This window comes from Lepidothrix coronata, unplaced genomic scaffold (assembly GCF_001604755.1).
Source record: "Lepidothrix coronata isolate B3197 unplaced genomic scaffold, Lepidothrix_coronata-1.0 Scaffold51, whole genome shotgun sequence".
NCBI lineage: Eukaryota > Metazoa > Chordata > Aves > Passeriformes > Pipridae > Lepidothrix > Lepidothrix coronata.
Window position 1 is genome coordinate 3,670,468 of NW_016690231.1, and position 17,199 is coordinate 3,687,666.

The following is a 17,199-nucleotide window of genomic DNA, read 5'->3' on the forward strand; positions in this document are numbered from 1 at the left end:
GTGGACACTGGTCATGTTCAGCTCTGAACCTCCTGCTGTAACAGGGATTCCAAGGATGAGGTTTGGAAGCCAGGGGAGCCTTTGGGTTTAAGTATTACTTTCTAAAACTGATATTTCTCTTTTTTCTGTGACTACATGTGCTTGTAAGTGCTCTGTGTACTACCATTATGTGCAGCTGATATACACCATGTCTTACCCTGAGGTGCCTGTTTTATTGTGGTTTCATGGAGTCATAGAATGACCTGGGTTGGAAGGGACCCTAAAGACCAATCTAGTTCCAACCCCACACCATACACAGGGATACCTTTCACCAGACCAGGTTGCTCAGAGCCCCATCCAACCTGGCCTTGGTATCCCTTTGTTATTAACTTAAACAGAGACAGATGAAACCTCAGTTAAAGCTTTTTCCTTATCCTGTTGTTTCTTGGGACAGTTCCCTTAGGGACCTCCCCGTCCTACCACGCCCCTTTAATCCGGTGAAATTCAGCCATCTCATATCTTGCTGTTATTTTTTGAGTCTCAGCATCATGAAGCTGCAACTCATTTAGGTCGTGCTTCCTTTACTCAGAGATTGTGCCTCAGTTTGCTGTATTGTTTGTGCCTTGGTGAGTCTTCCTATCCTAAAATAACAGATGGAAAGTAACAGCTTTGAGCTGTTTAGAAACAGGCACATCCCAAGGATGAGGGAAGGCCTCCTGAGAAATGTATCACAGAGAGCCCTGACTCATGCTCCTGTTCTGAAAGGTGGAACCCGGTGCTGAGCTTGTCATGGGGAACTTTACATTGATTGCCCATGACATGTAGGCTCCTGGAGTTAAGGGAGGGCTTGCATCAGTCTAGCACCCTTCAGAGTTGAAAGGTTCTTAGTACCCAAAAGAGAGGAAAACACCTCTGAACTGTGAAGAAACCAGAGGAGACTGGTCCCTCGTTCCTCAAGTGGCACCTGCTCACAGAGTAGGTGCTTTGGGAGTTCCCTGCTTTGTCAGTATGGTGGTCACAGTCTGACTCCAATTAAAAACTGCATTTCCAGCCTCAGGCAGAACGTTTGCTTCCTCCTCAGCAAACTGACAGCCAGGTATTCCCAGGGGTGTATCGACCATGTTTTACTTATTCCCCTGCTGTTCTGCCAAGAGTTGTGTTTGTTCTTCCCTCCCCCCCTCAGTGGCCCAGGCAATGAATCTTCCCTCCTCTGTCCATGTCTGTGTCCTCTCCATTCCTCAGAGACACTGAGCAAGATAAATGTGCTGTGTAATGACTGTGTAAGGGTTCCACTCGTGGTTCCTCTGAGTGGGCAGGGCAGCTCCTGGAGTTACACACCATCATCTGCAGATCCTGTTTCAGCAGGACTTTGAACTTAGCTTTAGCTGTTTAAACTGGAGTCTACTCCCACAAATCTCAGATGAAGTGAAGTCTTTTACAACATCTTTTCTTGCATGGTCACTTCTTGTGCTTCCTATTTGAGAAGATAATGGACAGAGTAAATTCCCCTATGAAAGCACCTGTGTCAGTGAGAAACCATGCCCTGTGTCAGTGAGAAACCATGCCCCAGAAAATTAAATTCTTCTGCTGTATTAAGTGTTCAGATTCCAAGCTAAAGAAACCTTCTGAGTAAAAGCTGCTTAGTGCATCGTTTCTCTATTAGCAAAGTGCTGTATACACTAAATTATATTGTGTGGCTGCCTCCAGTGTAGATAAGCACATAAATGAGATGTGCTGAATCTACTTTTCTCACAGACAGCAATTCAAATTGGGTGTTACACTGCAGCTGAAACTTTAAAATGGACATTATTCATACGAATGGGAACAGTTACCAGCTAATGCTCACACCTTGATCAGGAAAAGTAACGCTGTCAAGAAAAGTCAAAATTCCAACAGCCTTTCTGAAATTTCTTGCTGAATTGAATGATAGAAAGTTTTCATAAGAGTATTAAAATAAATATAAGGAGGACATTTATTATTCTTTCACCTAATTGTAATACATTTACCTCCTTCAGTTCTTTCATTTCAGTTTTACTTGCAGGCAGAAATGTGTGCTAGGCATTACTAAGTGCTCCTCTGCTCTTGACAGGATCATTTCCACATTTGCATTTGCTGAGCACTATGGTATATTTTTCAGTAGGATATGTGTGACCTTTATATTGTCTTAACCTTCATATAGGCTAATGAATACAGGATAACAGGTTTGTTTAAACTTAATCTCACCGTAGCACAACGATGAGCTAATTGATCTGCACCATAAGAGACTGAAAATCATTAAGTACTTGAAGCGATGATGTAAATTGAGCTGTATTTTGGTCAACAGACACTATCCATGAGACAAAGTCCTTAGGGTTTGTAGCTTTGATTAGATTCTTGGTCTTCAGACATTGTTTTCTTTTAGTTCACTGATTTCTTATGAATGCAGAATACTAATGTCAAGAGACCATCCTAGTTAAGGCTGAAGCAAAGAGGAGTTGTTTGTTTCTGGATCTTGACCATGCTTGGCCATAGCTTGAGATCTGAGATAAAAAAACGTAGATTTGGTTTGAGATTAAGTTTCTTAGATGCTCTTGAGATGCTAAGATCAAACATGTGGGCAATCCTAGAAGAACTTCGTTGTTTGGAGCTGCAATTAAATCAGAACATAAATTATAAAAATAACTTAAAATGCAGAGAGACGGACTCTGAGTAAAATAAGATCAGAGAGATGGACTCTGAATATGATCATGGACAACTGTCAGCTCTAACGTTCTGCTTGTCTGATTTTGATCTTCCCTTATGCCAACTAAGCCTTAGTTTAGTGGATTCACTCTTGGCTTTCTTGGAATAAATTTAACCACAGCCAAGCTTCATGACATTGAATGGCACCAAAATCTCTTGTCACTCAAGTCACAGGCAGGACATGCAGCTTCAAAAGCTGTATAATTAAAGGAGTTATACTTGCCTTTACTTTCAACACTATACTAGCAAAAAGCAGATTGCTGGTCATGTAAGACAGAATGAGAGCAACAGGTTTGGATTTCTTTTCCTGTGCAAAAACTGTAATGTGCATAGTGGTTTAATTTTGTATATTGGCACGTTTATGATGGGAGTGTTTGTGTGTATTTATGTCCATCCACACCCCAGGAACAGATGCCCAGCAAATCTCCAGTGCTCACTAAAGAGACTGGTTTGCCTCATTGGTGAACCTTATGCAATTAATTTTAAAAGCAGCATAAATCTCCAATACTTTACTGTAGCCTTTTAATTGTCTGTCACTCCAGAATTAATTGGGCAACAATAGAACTCCTGTGGTCCAAAATCTAAGCCATCTCCTGCTGATACTGGAAGGTACACAGTGTTAACACTGCAGTTCTTACACCTGTCCTGATGAAGCTGAGTATCTTCACAGTTCATATTAAAGCTTTAGCTAGTACCAAATGGACCACTTTTTTTTTTTTTTTTAATTTTCTGGCTGGTCTGATGGAACCATAGTAGACACAGCTGAAAATCATAATTATTCTAGCACTTAGGGTGGGATTTAGTGAGCTACATCTGAAATCATTCTGCAAAGAAGAAACCATTCTTATTCTCTTCTTCAAATGCTTGGAGAGCTGTTGCTTCATCACGAGCAGTAGTCAAATACCTCCTCTGATCTTCCTCTTAGCAAACTTAAGAGAATTTTTGGGTTTTACTTCTTTCTTTCCACCCCCCCTCCTAAGTAATGAGAAACCTTTCCAACTCGGGTGTCAATCAGCCTGCACACCAATTAAGCTAATTGGCAACATATTTGAAACACTCCCTAATTACAGCTGCAGGAAATTTTCAGAGAACAACCTTTCTGCGATTTTTCCTTCAATCAAAATATCAAAAGCAATAAACCCCCCTCAACTCTTAACTATGCCCTGGTAGGACTGTTGTACTTTCAGAAGAATTTGGTAACGTGACTCCCTGACTTTCTGGTTGCTGGGGCTGCTCAGTGCTATTGGAGAGTGTCAGGAGGAGATAAATGCTCCCAAAGAATTTTCTCAGAGGAAATTTTCCAATGAATAACTTTGGGCAGGCGGTGATGTCAGGAAAAGCACTACTGGAGCACATGGTATTCTGAGTACTGAGGAGCATAAAAGCTATAGAAGGCTCTCACAATCTAATTTAACCCAGAGCAGCCTTGGGGCTTTGCTAAGTCATGCAATCAGCCAAACCATCCCCTGGTGTGGGTTCTAATTAAATACAGAGTTCCTCCCTCAGTCCTCCTTCATTTAAAGAGCAGCTCCTGGTACCTGGTGATCTCACTGAGTGGTTACAACAGCTTTGAGAGAACAACGTGTTCTATAAAAAGATGAAAATCCTGTTTTTAAAGAAAGTAAGTTGTTAGGTTGGGTTTCTTTAAAAATTTTATTTGTTGTGATTTAGGGGAGAGAGAAGAATTCTAACTATTTAAATTGAAACATTAATAATAACTGGTAATATGCCACTTGCCGTTATAGAAAAGAGCTGAGCTACTTTGGTCTATGAATTAGACTGAGTTCATCTTTTATTTGGTTTTCAGCCTGAGTAGGGGGGAAAATAGGTGCATCCTTTATTTTATTTTCATGTTCTCTGTGGATTGTTGCCTTTGTGCATAACCCCTTTCTATCTAGCATTATTTCAACTGAACTGCCTTGACTTATCTTCACTCTCCAAGTGCAGTTACCAGATCTAGTCTTCTCCCAAAGAAGTAATTTGTTGCCTTGTGACTGGAAGGGAATAAGGCTTAAGCAGGGATGTGCACACAGAGAGGAAGACAAGGACTTCTAACACTCCTGAAATGTCAGACCCTGACCTTTAAAAACACTGTAAGAAACCAGAGGGCATAAGCCCTAAGGGATGTTTCTGCATGAACAAAGGTGGGTGTTGACTATTTTTGCCTCTGTGAGCAAGGGTGATGTGTTGCTGCCTTTGGTTATCCAGCCTGTGGAATTACATGTGTTCCTGAGCAGAGGTGACGCTCTGCTCCGTGGAGGAAAAGGGTTGGCTTTTGGCTAAGCAGGGAAACAACAGCCCTCAAAACAAAACCACAGGTGCTGTGCAGATAAACTCACCAGAAATCTTTAGCCAACATGGGAGAGGAGGGGTTTGTTTCACACTGAAATTTGAAATGCTCACACAGAGCAGGGAGAGGAGAGTGCTGGTGCTGGTAGTCACAGTGTGCTCCCCTGCACAGTGTCCAGCTGGTCTTCAGAATTAAGCTGAAGGTCCTGATGTGGCCACAAGGCAAGGTAATAGCAGATTTTAGATAATTTAGAGGAGCAGCAGGCAGGAAAAAATGCTAATAAAGCCACTGCTATACTCCAGGTATAAGATATTCACTTTTTAGTTTGTGTTGCAGTAATAACCAGACAGAATTTAGCCTTTTCTGCTGAGGAAGGAGCTGTGTGTGCAGGCAGCAGAGACATATCATCCTGAAAGCACCACCTACATAACTTTTTTAGCACAGTCTGCCTGCACTGTTGGGTCTCATGAGGGGGCTACGTGCACTTTATCTGATGAACCTTTTCATTGGGAAAATTTCTGTACAGCAGGAGGAGATTCTTCCCCTGTTACAAGGATCTCCTCCCAAGGTATTACCAATGGATCTGATCTGTCTCCCTTCTTCAGGTGGAATGGACAGGTATCAAAATTACTTCAAACACACATGGAGCTCTTCACTTTCAGGGCCTATGAGATCAGTAATGCTGCCTGCTATTTATACAATTTAAAGCGCTCAGGTCTTAAATTTTATATGTGGCACCTCTGTGAACCATATGTAATTTGGGAGAACACTTTTAATATGTCATTTTAATGCTTTTGCTTTCCTTCACTTTCAGTAGTTTGTCTTGGTTGATTTATTCCTGCATATTTCCTAAAGTGCCAGGCAGTAAATGTCTGGTGCTTTCTGTGATTTGTTTGATCAAGTCAAACCATTTTCCAGGGACCAGGAAAGGGGTCTAAGGTACTTGTAGGCTACGTGCATAGATGTGTAAAGAAGCTTATCTCAATTTGTAAAACAAGTGAAAGTAACACAAATTAGATTAAGTAATCGGTAATTTCCTGTTTGGTCTTAATTATGTATTTGTTGCCTTCCAAATACAGGTTTAATCCTTATCTTTGTTATATAATAAAACAACAGTTGGCAGTGATTTGAGGGTCGTGATAAATAGGCATAGAAATATTTGCTCAACTATTTATTCCATTTATCCAGTGACTTCATTATTATCCAGGTAGGGAAATGGGAGGGAGCTAGTATGTTCAAGAATAGCCATTCATAAGGACCAGCCTTTATTAAGAATGTACCAGGTTAAAAAAAAAAATCCAGTAGCTCTTATACATGTCAGTTTAGTAGAAAGGCTGTGGATTAAAATGGTGATGTAGAATAGCTTTCCCGAGAAAGTAATGTTCAAAAAGGAAGATGGAGTTTGAGAAGAAAGGTTGGAGGCTTTGAATTTTTTCCTTTTTAATTTTTAAAGGGTAACATAATCCTTTCTTACGGTTTTATTACTGGTTTTTTTTTCCTCCCCTTCTGTAGTGATGGGATGCAGAAAGGTATTTCACTTTGGATTGACCTGAGGGAATTGTTTTTGGGGTTTGATTAGTTTAGCTGGCCAGCTGAAAAATCAGTTATTCACACAGATATAGAGCAGAATATATGAAATGTGGCACCAGTTCAGTAAATCAGCCCTGCTGAACAAAATGCAGTGGCCAGTGCCTGTTCCAACTGGAACTTAAATCGGGTAATGCTTTTCTGCTGGTTTTCTGCTTGCAGACAAATCCTACCATCTGTCTTGTTCTACCTAGTAGATACTGCTCTTGATTCTGGAGACATTCAATTAGAGAACTTCATCTTTTAATCTGTTACTTACAAGCAGTGATGTGGAGCATCAGTCAATTATACAATTGTAGAATCAATTTGGTACAGACTTAATACACACAACTTGTTTGCTTGCAGTAGGATTTGTGCTTAACTACTCACAAGTGGAGACACTAAACATGAATTAAGCAATTTCAAATGTGCCTATGGATTCACACGTGCAAATATGCACTCAGACATTCATGAGGATAATTGTTTGGAATGCGTGGAGAACCAGCCTTTAAGAGCTGGCTGGGGCAGGAACTTCAATTTTTGCTCTTCAGTTTTTGCTTTCTGCTTGGCAGAAATTATATCTGTAATTTGTTTTAATTGTGGGATAATTGTTTCTGAGCTTTCCATTGTGTGTTTTTCACCGGTGCTTCCGAAATCTCCTGTTCGAAGCTGCTCAGTGGGACCGGAATGCAAAACTATTCATGTCCAAGTAGCAGGGATTTTTAAGTATCCAAGATAATTGCAGGGTAGGAGAAAATAATCTTGAGCTCTCAGTGCTTCTTGTGCAGCTCCCCTGCAGTCCCTATGGCTGCTGAATTTCAAACATCCTCCACATTCTCCAGGAGGAACTTTGCTGCAATTAAATCGCCAGACTACTCAGCTCCATGTGTAATGGCATCCTCCTTGGGGAATTCTGACTGTGACACCCAGGTAAAACATTCCAATTTCTAGTCAGGCTTCAAGAAAACAAGGTATTTAGCTGAGGTGGATTTTAATATGACCTTTAGAAGCTGTGAGGAGATGTGAAACTGGCTCAAAATTGCCAGGATAGGCTCACAAAGAAGTGCCGAAGAAAACATAGGAGACTGTCAGGCTGAAAACAAAGATTCTGGCTTATCTTTCTGGTTTGAGGTGTATATGGAGTGTTGAACACTGCAGGATCTCTATCAGCATCAGCTTATCTAGAAACCACTTTTAAACAGGTATGAGAGAGAAAGAAAGAGGATGATTTGAAAAAGTAGAATAATTTTCTGAATAAGATTTTGGAGAATTGCATGAGCAAAAAACTTTCCTTAGATTTAGCTAAATGAATACCAGATGAGTTTGGGAGTTCACACCCTTTGAATCTTGCTGGGATAGTGAAACAAAATAGGACAGGACTATAAAATGAGAATGTCAATCCTCTTGACTCTGTCTATTATGCTTTTGAGACAGTTGATAGAATAGCATGTTGGTTTATTTCCAGAACAAGAACAGAAGGAATTGAAAAGATACAGGAATATGCTGGGTATCTGTAAAATATGTTTGTAAAGAGGCAAAATATTTCATTGCAAACTGGCTTTGTTTCTAAAAAATAATAATTCACAGCCTGGTGGAGCAGTAAGTCAGACTTTCAAAGGTGTTTTAAGTCTGAAAAGATGCATGTGATGCATTATTGAATATTTACTTGACCTGGTTAGTGACTTGCAGTGAAATTCTACCTGTGTCTTAAAGGTCTAAATACAGTTGAAAAGTAACTCCTAAGTAAATAAATCAGCACTTTCCAAGTACTCATAATCTGTTGTGCCTCTCTCACAGTGGAAAATGAAAGAATTAGTCTTTCTAAAAAGTTTGGGGGCTTTCTGTGCTCACCTGGCACTGCAGCAGCGTGGTTGACTTGGCTGTGCCTGGGCTAAGGCAAAGGCAAGCAACAAGCTTTGTGTTTGTGATCAACCACAGGCTTGAAGTGGATGCTTTCCACATGGGGATCCCTCCAGGAGCTGCCTGACAACCTGGAATGACCCAGCAGCCCCTGCCACGGGAAGGAATTGGGGCTCTGGTGTGTATCTCTGCTCTCAGCACCTCAGCCAGCCTCTTGCTGGGCCAGCACAATGTGCTAATTCACCAGCAAATGAGCCAGGAAAAAGTAGATTATTTCTGCCAACCTAGACAAGCTGAGCCATCTCACCTGGAAGGGGAGATGACTACCCAGTTTGGCCGGTGGGCACAGCATGATTTTGCAACTGGGAGGAAGCAAAGGAGGAATGAGAAAGGAAGAGCCATTTAGCAGCAAGTTTTAGACTGGATAATCTCTTCTACTCAGTCGTGATTTGGGAGTGGATTATCATGGATGCTCCTGGGGATTATAAAGCAGCTGAGGTATCCCTGGCTGCATCCACAGCTGCCTTAGTTACCTCTGCAGAACTTTCTCTAGGAAAAGTACATGTTAATTTTCCCTCTCTGGCATTTGGAGACAGACAGGACACAGTGCCTAGTGCTGTCAGAGGTAGCTGTGGCCTGCCATAGTCCCACCAGAAGTTTGATGCCATTCAGTGGTCAGAATAAGCCTCCTGAAAAACTGCCTGGTTAGTTATTCTGGTGTTTGGGTGCCCCTTTTCTTTTTTTCAAGGCAAATTCTTTTTCTGAGACACCTGAGCTTCCTGCTCAGTTGACAAGAAGATGAAAAGGATCGGGAATGTGACAGGTTACCTTGTAGCAAAGGAAAAAACTTCTTGCCAGGATGAAGACCTCGTGATTCAGAAGCTAATAAGAACATGTCAGGAAGGATCTTACTCATCTCCTTTAATGAGTATAGCCTTTGTATTTGGGGAAGACTGGGGAGAAATCTTAGTGGCTGCTGACAGATTTGGACTGTACACGTTATTTTAGAACAGCTTTTCAGGACAGGAATTAAAACTTTTGTTTCCTGAATCTTCTAAGCAGGAGGACCCTGTAGATTGAGGACCCTATGGATTGAGGACACTACACATTCCCATGTGTACACAGTGTGTCTGTAGCAGAGACCTTGGTGAAAGACAGAAATAAATACCCAAGAAGCAGTTAATGAGCCCTGGTTGTGCCCCATGTTACCAAAGGCAGATTCTTTCCTGTGTCTGTGCCTGTGCATATCTATCTTCTGTGGTGCCCTGCAATTTCTAGATTTTTCAGGTGCAAAAAGTACCTGAAAGAGGTACCCATTACTATCTTCAGTTCTTTTTTGAGAACACACTCAGCTATTTAAAGCTGTTCTTTCTTTAATGAATGTAAAATGGTTAGGTATTTAGTGAAATATTGCTGGGTTTATTGGCATTCCTGGAAATTTACTGCACATACCAGCATTATGATGTTATTTAAATAAGACTTAAAAAGATTTTTTTAATTTTATTTTGTTATCCTGTTAGTGAATGTAGCCATTGATGACCAATATTGTAACTGTTGCTTGTACAAATTCAGTATTAGGCACAGAGCCTGCAGCAAGATGTAGAGGCACGATATGGATTAAAAAATTTAAAATTAATTAAAAAAAAATACTCTGGAGGGGGATAATGATCAGCCAGCAGCCACAAACACTTCTGTGCTGCAGTTCCCAATCCAGTGGAATTGGATTAGGGTACACAGACGTGGCTTGTCTCATAAAAGGTCGGCAGCAGAAGCTGCTCTGTTCTTTTGCTGACTCGGGTGTTAATTTAATGCTTAGAATTCGCTTTTTCTCCCATCAATAATGGCCTGGTAGCAGAACTGCAGCCTGCACACAGTCCCTGGGATCCTTGCAGAAAATGAAGAGGGAATTTTGCAGGCATTTGAGGCAGAATCTGATCAACTTCTGATAGACTGCTTAAACAGACTCTATTCAGACAAAGGTTGTTCCATGCAGAGTCCTGTATTTCTGTCTCTATCATAAGGGATTTGACAATTGATGCTGGACTCTTGTCACTCTGCACTCCTCTGCTACCCGGCCTTACTGTTCTTTTTACTGGTTCCCAAACATAATTACAGTAGAAATAGTGTTTAAGTCAAGATATTTCTGGCAAGTATTTCAGCTTTCTAATCTTGTGGGGTTTTTTTGGCTTGTGTGTTTGATTTTTTTTTTTTTTGTTCTGTTTTTTAAATCTTTGAAAGCTTCATTTTTTTCTTTAAGTGGAGACATAATGGGGGGAGGACAGAAATGGAGACATAAACTACTGAAAGCCTCAAGTATTTCAGTATGTTGGACACAGAAGCTCTTGTCTCTTGGTTCTTTCATCATTGGGGTGCCTCGAGCCTTAACTGGATTGCACCTACCCCAGTGCTGCTTTCATTAAAGAGAGGGTCTCACCTTTTATGGTTCATGGGATAAATGCATCAAGATTGCAGGAAAGGCCAAGCAATGGTGTGTGTCAGGATGGCCTGGTGAGTTCAGAGATGAAAGCTCCCAGCTCTTGCCCCAAGCAATGACACACTCGAGGGAGTGAAGCATCTCACTGTGGCTGGTACCTTTTCCTCCCTGAATCACAAGCAGTTGATGGACTGGGGACAGCCCTCTGTGATCACTGATGTTCTGTGTCTAGAAATGTCAGAAAAATTCCCCTGGTCACTCTTTCCCTATCCCCTAGTAGTTTATGTGACTGTGGGCTTGGTTTGGGGTTTTTCTTACTTTTTTTACCATAAACTTTGTGGTGCCCCAGTCACTGCTTTACCCTTTCATGTTCAGGCTGACATCAGATCTTCTGTGAAAGTGTCGTATCCTTTTATCTAAATACTTTTCTCTGTAATTATTACTTTGCTGCCTTTTCAGGTGGGAACTTGCCTTTGTTATATGATCTTTCTCTGATCATTTTTGTATCACTTGATAATATAAAGGGGTGTGTATGTTCCTCTGAGGCCCTTTTATTTAAATGATTTCTTTATCTGTCTGTCAATGTGAATAATAAAACAACTTCAGGATTGTTAATCTCTCTCCTAATGAATGATGAGGTGTCATCTGTCCTAACATCAACGATTAATTTACAAAAGCCTCTTCAAACTTCAGTAAAATGGGATACTCAAAGAAAATATTGTGTCATCAGACTGCAGTGATGTTGCCAAAAAAGATCTTATCTGACAGATAATCAGACCCATTAAGGCAACTGGAATTCCTGGATTGATACAGCAAGTGGGAGTACAGTCTGTCTGTGAGTATCAAGGATGAGCATTTACAAACCCATCGAGTCAAATAACAGAGTTAAAGTATGAAAAGGGCTGGATGAGTATGTGACCTTTACTGATCCTTGGAGTCATGGATATAAGGTTATGCATGTCAAGAGCAGATGCCTGCTCTCACTCCAGATGTGGAGGCATGGAAATCCTTTGATGTCATGCTTCAGCTTCCAGAATTGTCATTTAGGGCAGGCCACAAGGAGTTCCTGATGGGCAGGCTTGTGGAAATGATAAATTCATTTCGGTTTTAGTTTATTGCCCTGCTTTTGAAGCATCAGATGGTGGCTCATGTTAAGACTGAGGACTGTTTCTGTGATGCCAGTTGCTTTCTTTGGTGGAGCAAGAGCTCCCCTTTCACAAGACCTTTCTCTGAATGTAATATATATATTCTTCTGTAAAATCAAACTTAGAGTTTCTGTGTGGAAGAGATTGTGTGGAGAAATGATATAATCAGTTGTGGTCCAGAAGCATCCCATTGACACCACAAATAACATGGTCCAATCCCACTTGCTCTGGGATACAGTGACAGGAGGTACAAAGTCTGCCATCCAGGTTCACTCTTTAGGTAAAATCAGGAGCTTGTGCCAAAGTCCTTGAAACCCTTGAATGACAATTCTCTGAAGTGGGCCAAACAGTACACCACCAAAGATGGAGTGGATGACTTAATTTAGGATCACTCTGCAGATGTATTTCTTGTTTGCTGAGTCAGCACTGTATTTGGAGACTCTTCTGGGATGAATTTCATACTGTATTTAATTTCCTTCCTTTCCTACTTGGGTGATGGAAACTTCTTTGTGGAGATAACAGAGACATTGCCAGATGGACTGGAGGCTTGCTCAAAAGGAGACATCCAGCAGGATTGTCAATGAGGAAGCAAAAGTTGTTCAGGTGCTTTGCTGGGCAAGCTCTAATGTTGCCTCTTCCAAAGGAGTCCAGACTCTGTTTCAGCAAATCAATAACTGACCTGTCTTTCTGATCAGGCATATTCTCAGGGAGTTTAGGCATCTTGGCTCAAAGTCCTTCCTCCTTTGCATGACTCAACACTTAAAAATACTTTGTTTCTCACTGCAGTAGCAGTGCTTGATAGTTTTCAGAAGAATGGTTTGCAAGCGTGTAGTCCTCTTAGAAATGATGCTACAAATGATTTGTCTGCATCTTTGTGAAGTTTAGTTTGCTTTAATCAGCATCTGCTTTGTGACTGTTACTTGATGTGTGTTGCACTCCTTACCAATGCTCCAATTTCTTTAAAATTCTCTTGCAAGAAATGAGGAGTGGCCTTTTCACCAAGAAACTCTTCATTGTAGTCTGCAGCCTTGATGTTCCAGCAAACTTACCCTTGCCTTGTAACAAGCTTTGCACAGGCATGTAGAACTGGAATGAGAGTTGTAATAACTTGGGGGGGAAGGGGGAAGCTGGCAAATTGGGAACAGCATTGCTCTCGGAGAAGAATGCCTGTAACAGTTTCATCCTTGGGAAATTATCAGTGTTATAAAGTGAAGAAGGCAGAGCAGTCTGAAATGCTAATAAGGAGAGGACTTAAAAAGAAATTGGTGATTTTGGGCCTTGAAGCCATTTTTCTTTTTAATTTGTTACAGATAAATGGATGACTCTTGGGTTCCAGGGTTCTATTTTTGTTTTCTTGTTTGTGACACATCGATTGTGTCACCGTTCTCTTGGTACCTGCCCTTTGGAATGATGGTGTTTGCTACCACAAGCATGAGAATTTTTTGGAAACTGTTCAGTAATGGTGTGACAGGAGGAAAGATTTAGGGTTCTTGCTGCAAATAGGCTGGATGTTTTTATTTCTGTACTGGTATGGAGGACAGGTGCTGATATTCCACTTCCAAGCAAGTAGGTGAGGAATAATGGGAAATCAGTGCTCCAGTGTGAATAGTAACAGTAATGCATCAGCTGTTGTTTCAGCCTTGTGTTACACTGCTGTGTAGGGAATAATGTGATCGTGGAACCCTTTTAAATATAATCATGTATTCATAAGGAAGTGCTCAGTTGTAAGAAATAGTTCATATTCAGGACAGAAGAACTTACCTTTTGAACTGTTCCTGTGAATTGTAAGCAGGAGTTCACCATCAGGTTGTGTTTCTGTGCTAGAGATGGGATGGCTCAACTTCCTCTTTCCTGTTTGTGGCAGACATGTTCAACAAGCAGGTTTGATTTTTCCTGGCTTAAAGTAGTGGAAGTCTGCAGGAAAGTCTGGCTGATTTAGTCCTCAACACCCCCTTATGTTTTCAGGTTTTATTAAAAACTCCCAATATTCTTTGAAAAGTTCATTTTGAATACTGACTAGAGAGAGGAATTAGTGATTTATGTCTTATTCCTAGCCCTGGATGCATGCTGGCTTTGTGGCTTATGGAAAATCTTGCCACTCTTTTGGCTTCAATTTCCAGTGCCTACAACTTTGTCTATTAACTTGAATTATAGATTCTTTGAAGCAAATACTGCTCCTTCTGATGAAGTCTTGATTTTGTTAAGGCTTCTGATTGCAGAATTAATAAAGATTTAATAATGTAATTACATTCCCAGAATCAATGCTAAAATGAGATGCTAACTAAAGCAGCAAGCTCTCCTGTCCAACTGGGTAACGAGTAATTCCATTTTGGGTGCATATAAGGTGATATAACCTAACAAAACCTTCATCTGGCAGCTTCTGGTTTAATTTCTTGTCAGGAAACAACTCTGGCACGCAGTTTTCAAGGTGGGATAGAGCCATTAAAATATTTTCCTGGCTCTGTGGCACTGCACAGATCAGGTGTGTGGCTGTGAAAAGGACTTCAAAGAAAACCCTCTGCAGCGAGACCCTGGGTGGGTTTGCAGGTTTTTGTTTGTTGCCCTCCAATTCCTCTGAGCTCTCCATGTTCTTCACAGCCCGTTGCACTGCACTGTCCCTGCAGTTCTCCCTCCCTTGGGAAGCTGTTGGGCACCTCTGCAGAGTGTAACCAGTAACAACTTTATCCCTTCTCAGTGAGTCAGAGGAGCAACTACAACAAAGCCTCTGTTGCCTCTCTTTCTGTACAGTCTGAGATCAAAACCTCCCATCACTTTGTCACTGTGTCAATAGAGCTGTTGTCAGTAAAATACAGGACTTAATCAGGAGTTTGAAAATGCAATGCTACTAGTTTTAAGGGAATTGAAGCTGCCATGAGTCTGGCAAAAGAAGGAACACAGTAAGTCATCCAGGGATTTTTATGCATGTTTAAGGGTTGTGGAGGATGCTTGACTCTAAAGAAAAAAAACATGACAAGCAACCAACAAACTCTATAGAATGGAAATGATCCTATTCATGTAACAGTCTAAATTGACTCTGTCCATCCTAAGTGACACAAACTGGCAGAGCAGATCATCCCTCTGTGGAGAACTGACTGAGCTGCACCCAGGGAAGGGTTTCACCCTGTAGCTTAGCTTTAAACTGCCTCACCTTTGAGCATCAATGGATTCAGCCACCTAACCAGGTTAAGACAGAAATGTCTTAATTTTACAGAAGTGAGCACCAAGTTTTATTGGAACAGATAACTCCTGTGACGTTACTTTCCAGTCTGAAAATACGTCACGTTACCAGATTTTTCTTTCTAGACATTTTGGTTAAAATAATTCCAATTCATAACAGAGTAGAAGTGTTCAGAAGATTCAAGGAGAGCAGCTGAAACTAACTAAAAAGGTAAAATTACTGGCCTGAGTGAAAAGAACCACTTATCTCAATCCCCAAGACACAGCAACAAATTCATCTATTGCATTACCAGTCTGAGCTTGCAGCTGGTAAGGCAATTTTCCTAAGAAGTTCTTCCCTTCAATATACAAGAAAAAGGCAATTTTTTTTTTTAATAGTAGAATTATATAATTGATTGGAAGAGTTTTCTATCTCATGAATGCTGGATGATTGTAGATTGAACAGTTTTAAAAATAAAGTAACTGCTAGGGCTGAAATCCCAAGGATCTGGTAATATAGAATGAAGTTAGTGGTCTGGCAGATTTGTTCAATTTTCTGAAGCCATGGTCAATAACTTTGCAGTAAAACTGAGCTATGAAGAGTGTTTTTGTCACTGACTGAGAGCTGCTGCTAGAGACATAAAGGTAGAAGATTTTTAGCCAGGCTGCAGTACAAAATTAATGGCTTAATGAAGAAAGCAGTGTGACTTCCTGGAAGGCAAATGCAGCAAGTTTATAATGTCATGTTCAGGGATTTATCATATGCACAAGCTTTGGCTGTGCAGGAGGAGACTGAATATGCTGCCTCTTTCTCAGATATTTTTAAATTCACTGACCTACAAATAGTTTCCTTCTTCCATCAATGACAAGTATTTTTTAAACAGCATCAGTCAGAGGAAGATTTACTAAGGAGGGAGAAAAGAAAACCATCCTATTACAACATCTCTTCCCAGGTGGCCACTGACTGAAATCCTCAATAAACTATTTCACAGCATGAGGGGTCGAATACAGTCATAGTTGTAACGGATTGAGAAATAATAGCTCCTGGCACAAGCACAGCATCAAAATTAGATTTTATTGGTTTGCCTCACAGCACTGGGGATCATCTCTTGAAACCAGAATGCTGTAACACCCTCTGCACTTGCAGTGGATTGTCTTCACCAGATCTCAGGCTTCAGCAGAGCTCTGAGGCATCTCTTGCTGTGGTCCCCTGGAAGAATATGGGTTTCCCTCTGCAGTGTCTCACCTTAAGATAAACTGTTCTTACAGCTCACACAGCTAATTGACTCCAAGTTGAGTGGATCTCTGTGGATCACAGGTATCTATGTGTGTATGGACAGATTAAACTCTTCAAGGTTTGTTTAATCTGGTAATTAAATTTTTTTTCTTGGCCTGTGCTCTCTGCTGTACCTCCACACACTGGACTGGCAAGGCTGGTTAACGCCCTGCAATGTTGCACTTGGTTATTCTGGTGCCAAGTTCCCCACATAGGCAAGCCTTCAGATAGAGATAAATTGCAGTTCTTGAATTTAACTGTTTATTTTGTTTCCTTAACAGCGTTTCAGTTACCCATCCTTTTTGTTTATAAACAACATATCTATATTTATATACGATTTTTTGTACATAAACTGAGAGAGTCACTGCGTGATTCTTGTTTTACTTACTCAGGTGGGTTGTTCCAGTGCAATTTTGCTGCTGATGGTGGAATAGATATAATGTGATACTTAGGTTAGATTATATGACTTAAATCTTTAAAACACCACTTTTATGCTGGGTCTCACTCAGAAACACACAAAATTGTAATCTTCTGCAATTCTGCCTTTGTAACAACATGCATAATTTTTACAAAAATAGTCATGGTTGTAATTAAGGATGCTGATAGTTGTTTTTGTTTTTAATTTCCTATCCTTCAGAATCCTTAATAAACTTTCACGGTCAAAATCCAGATGGTACTGCAGAGCTCTGTTGTTTTTGAGGACTTTTTTTTTTCTGTTTGTGCTGATTATAACTCTCCCCAGATAAAAGTGTAAAATGGTTTGAATTTTTGG

At 40.7% G+C, this 17,199-nt stretch overlaps 1 protein-coding gene across 2 annotated transcripts in view; it reads left to right on the forward strand.

Moving 5' to 3' along the window:
• Nucleotides 1-17,199, forward strand: part of LOC108497631 (transmembrane protein 132D-like) — a 227,925-nt gene that overhangs the window by 33,255 nt on the left and 177,471 nt on the right. The window contains exon 1 of one of the 2 annotated variants that reach the window (XM_017815384.1): nt 13,509-13,565. The exons of the other annotated variant lie outside the window; for it this stretch is intronic. The gene's annotated coding sequence lies outside the window, so the exon portion shown is untranslated. Of the gene's footprint in view, nt 1-13,508; nt 13,566-17,199 lie in introns of those variants that run through there. 2 annotated transcript variants of the gene reach the window in all.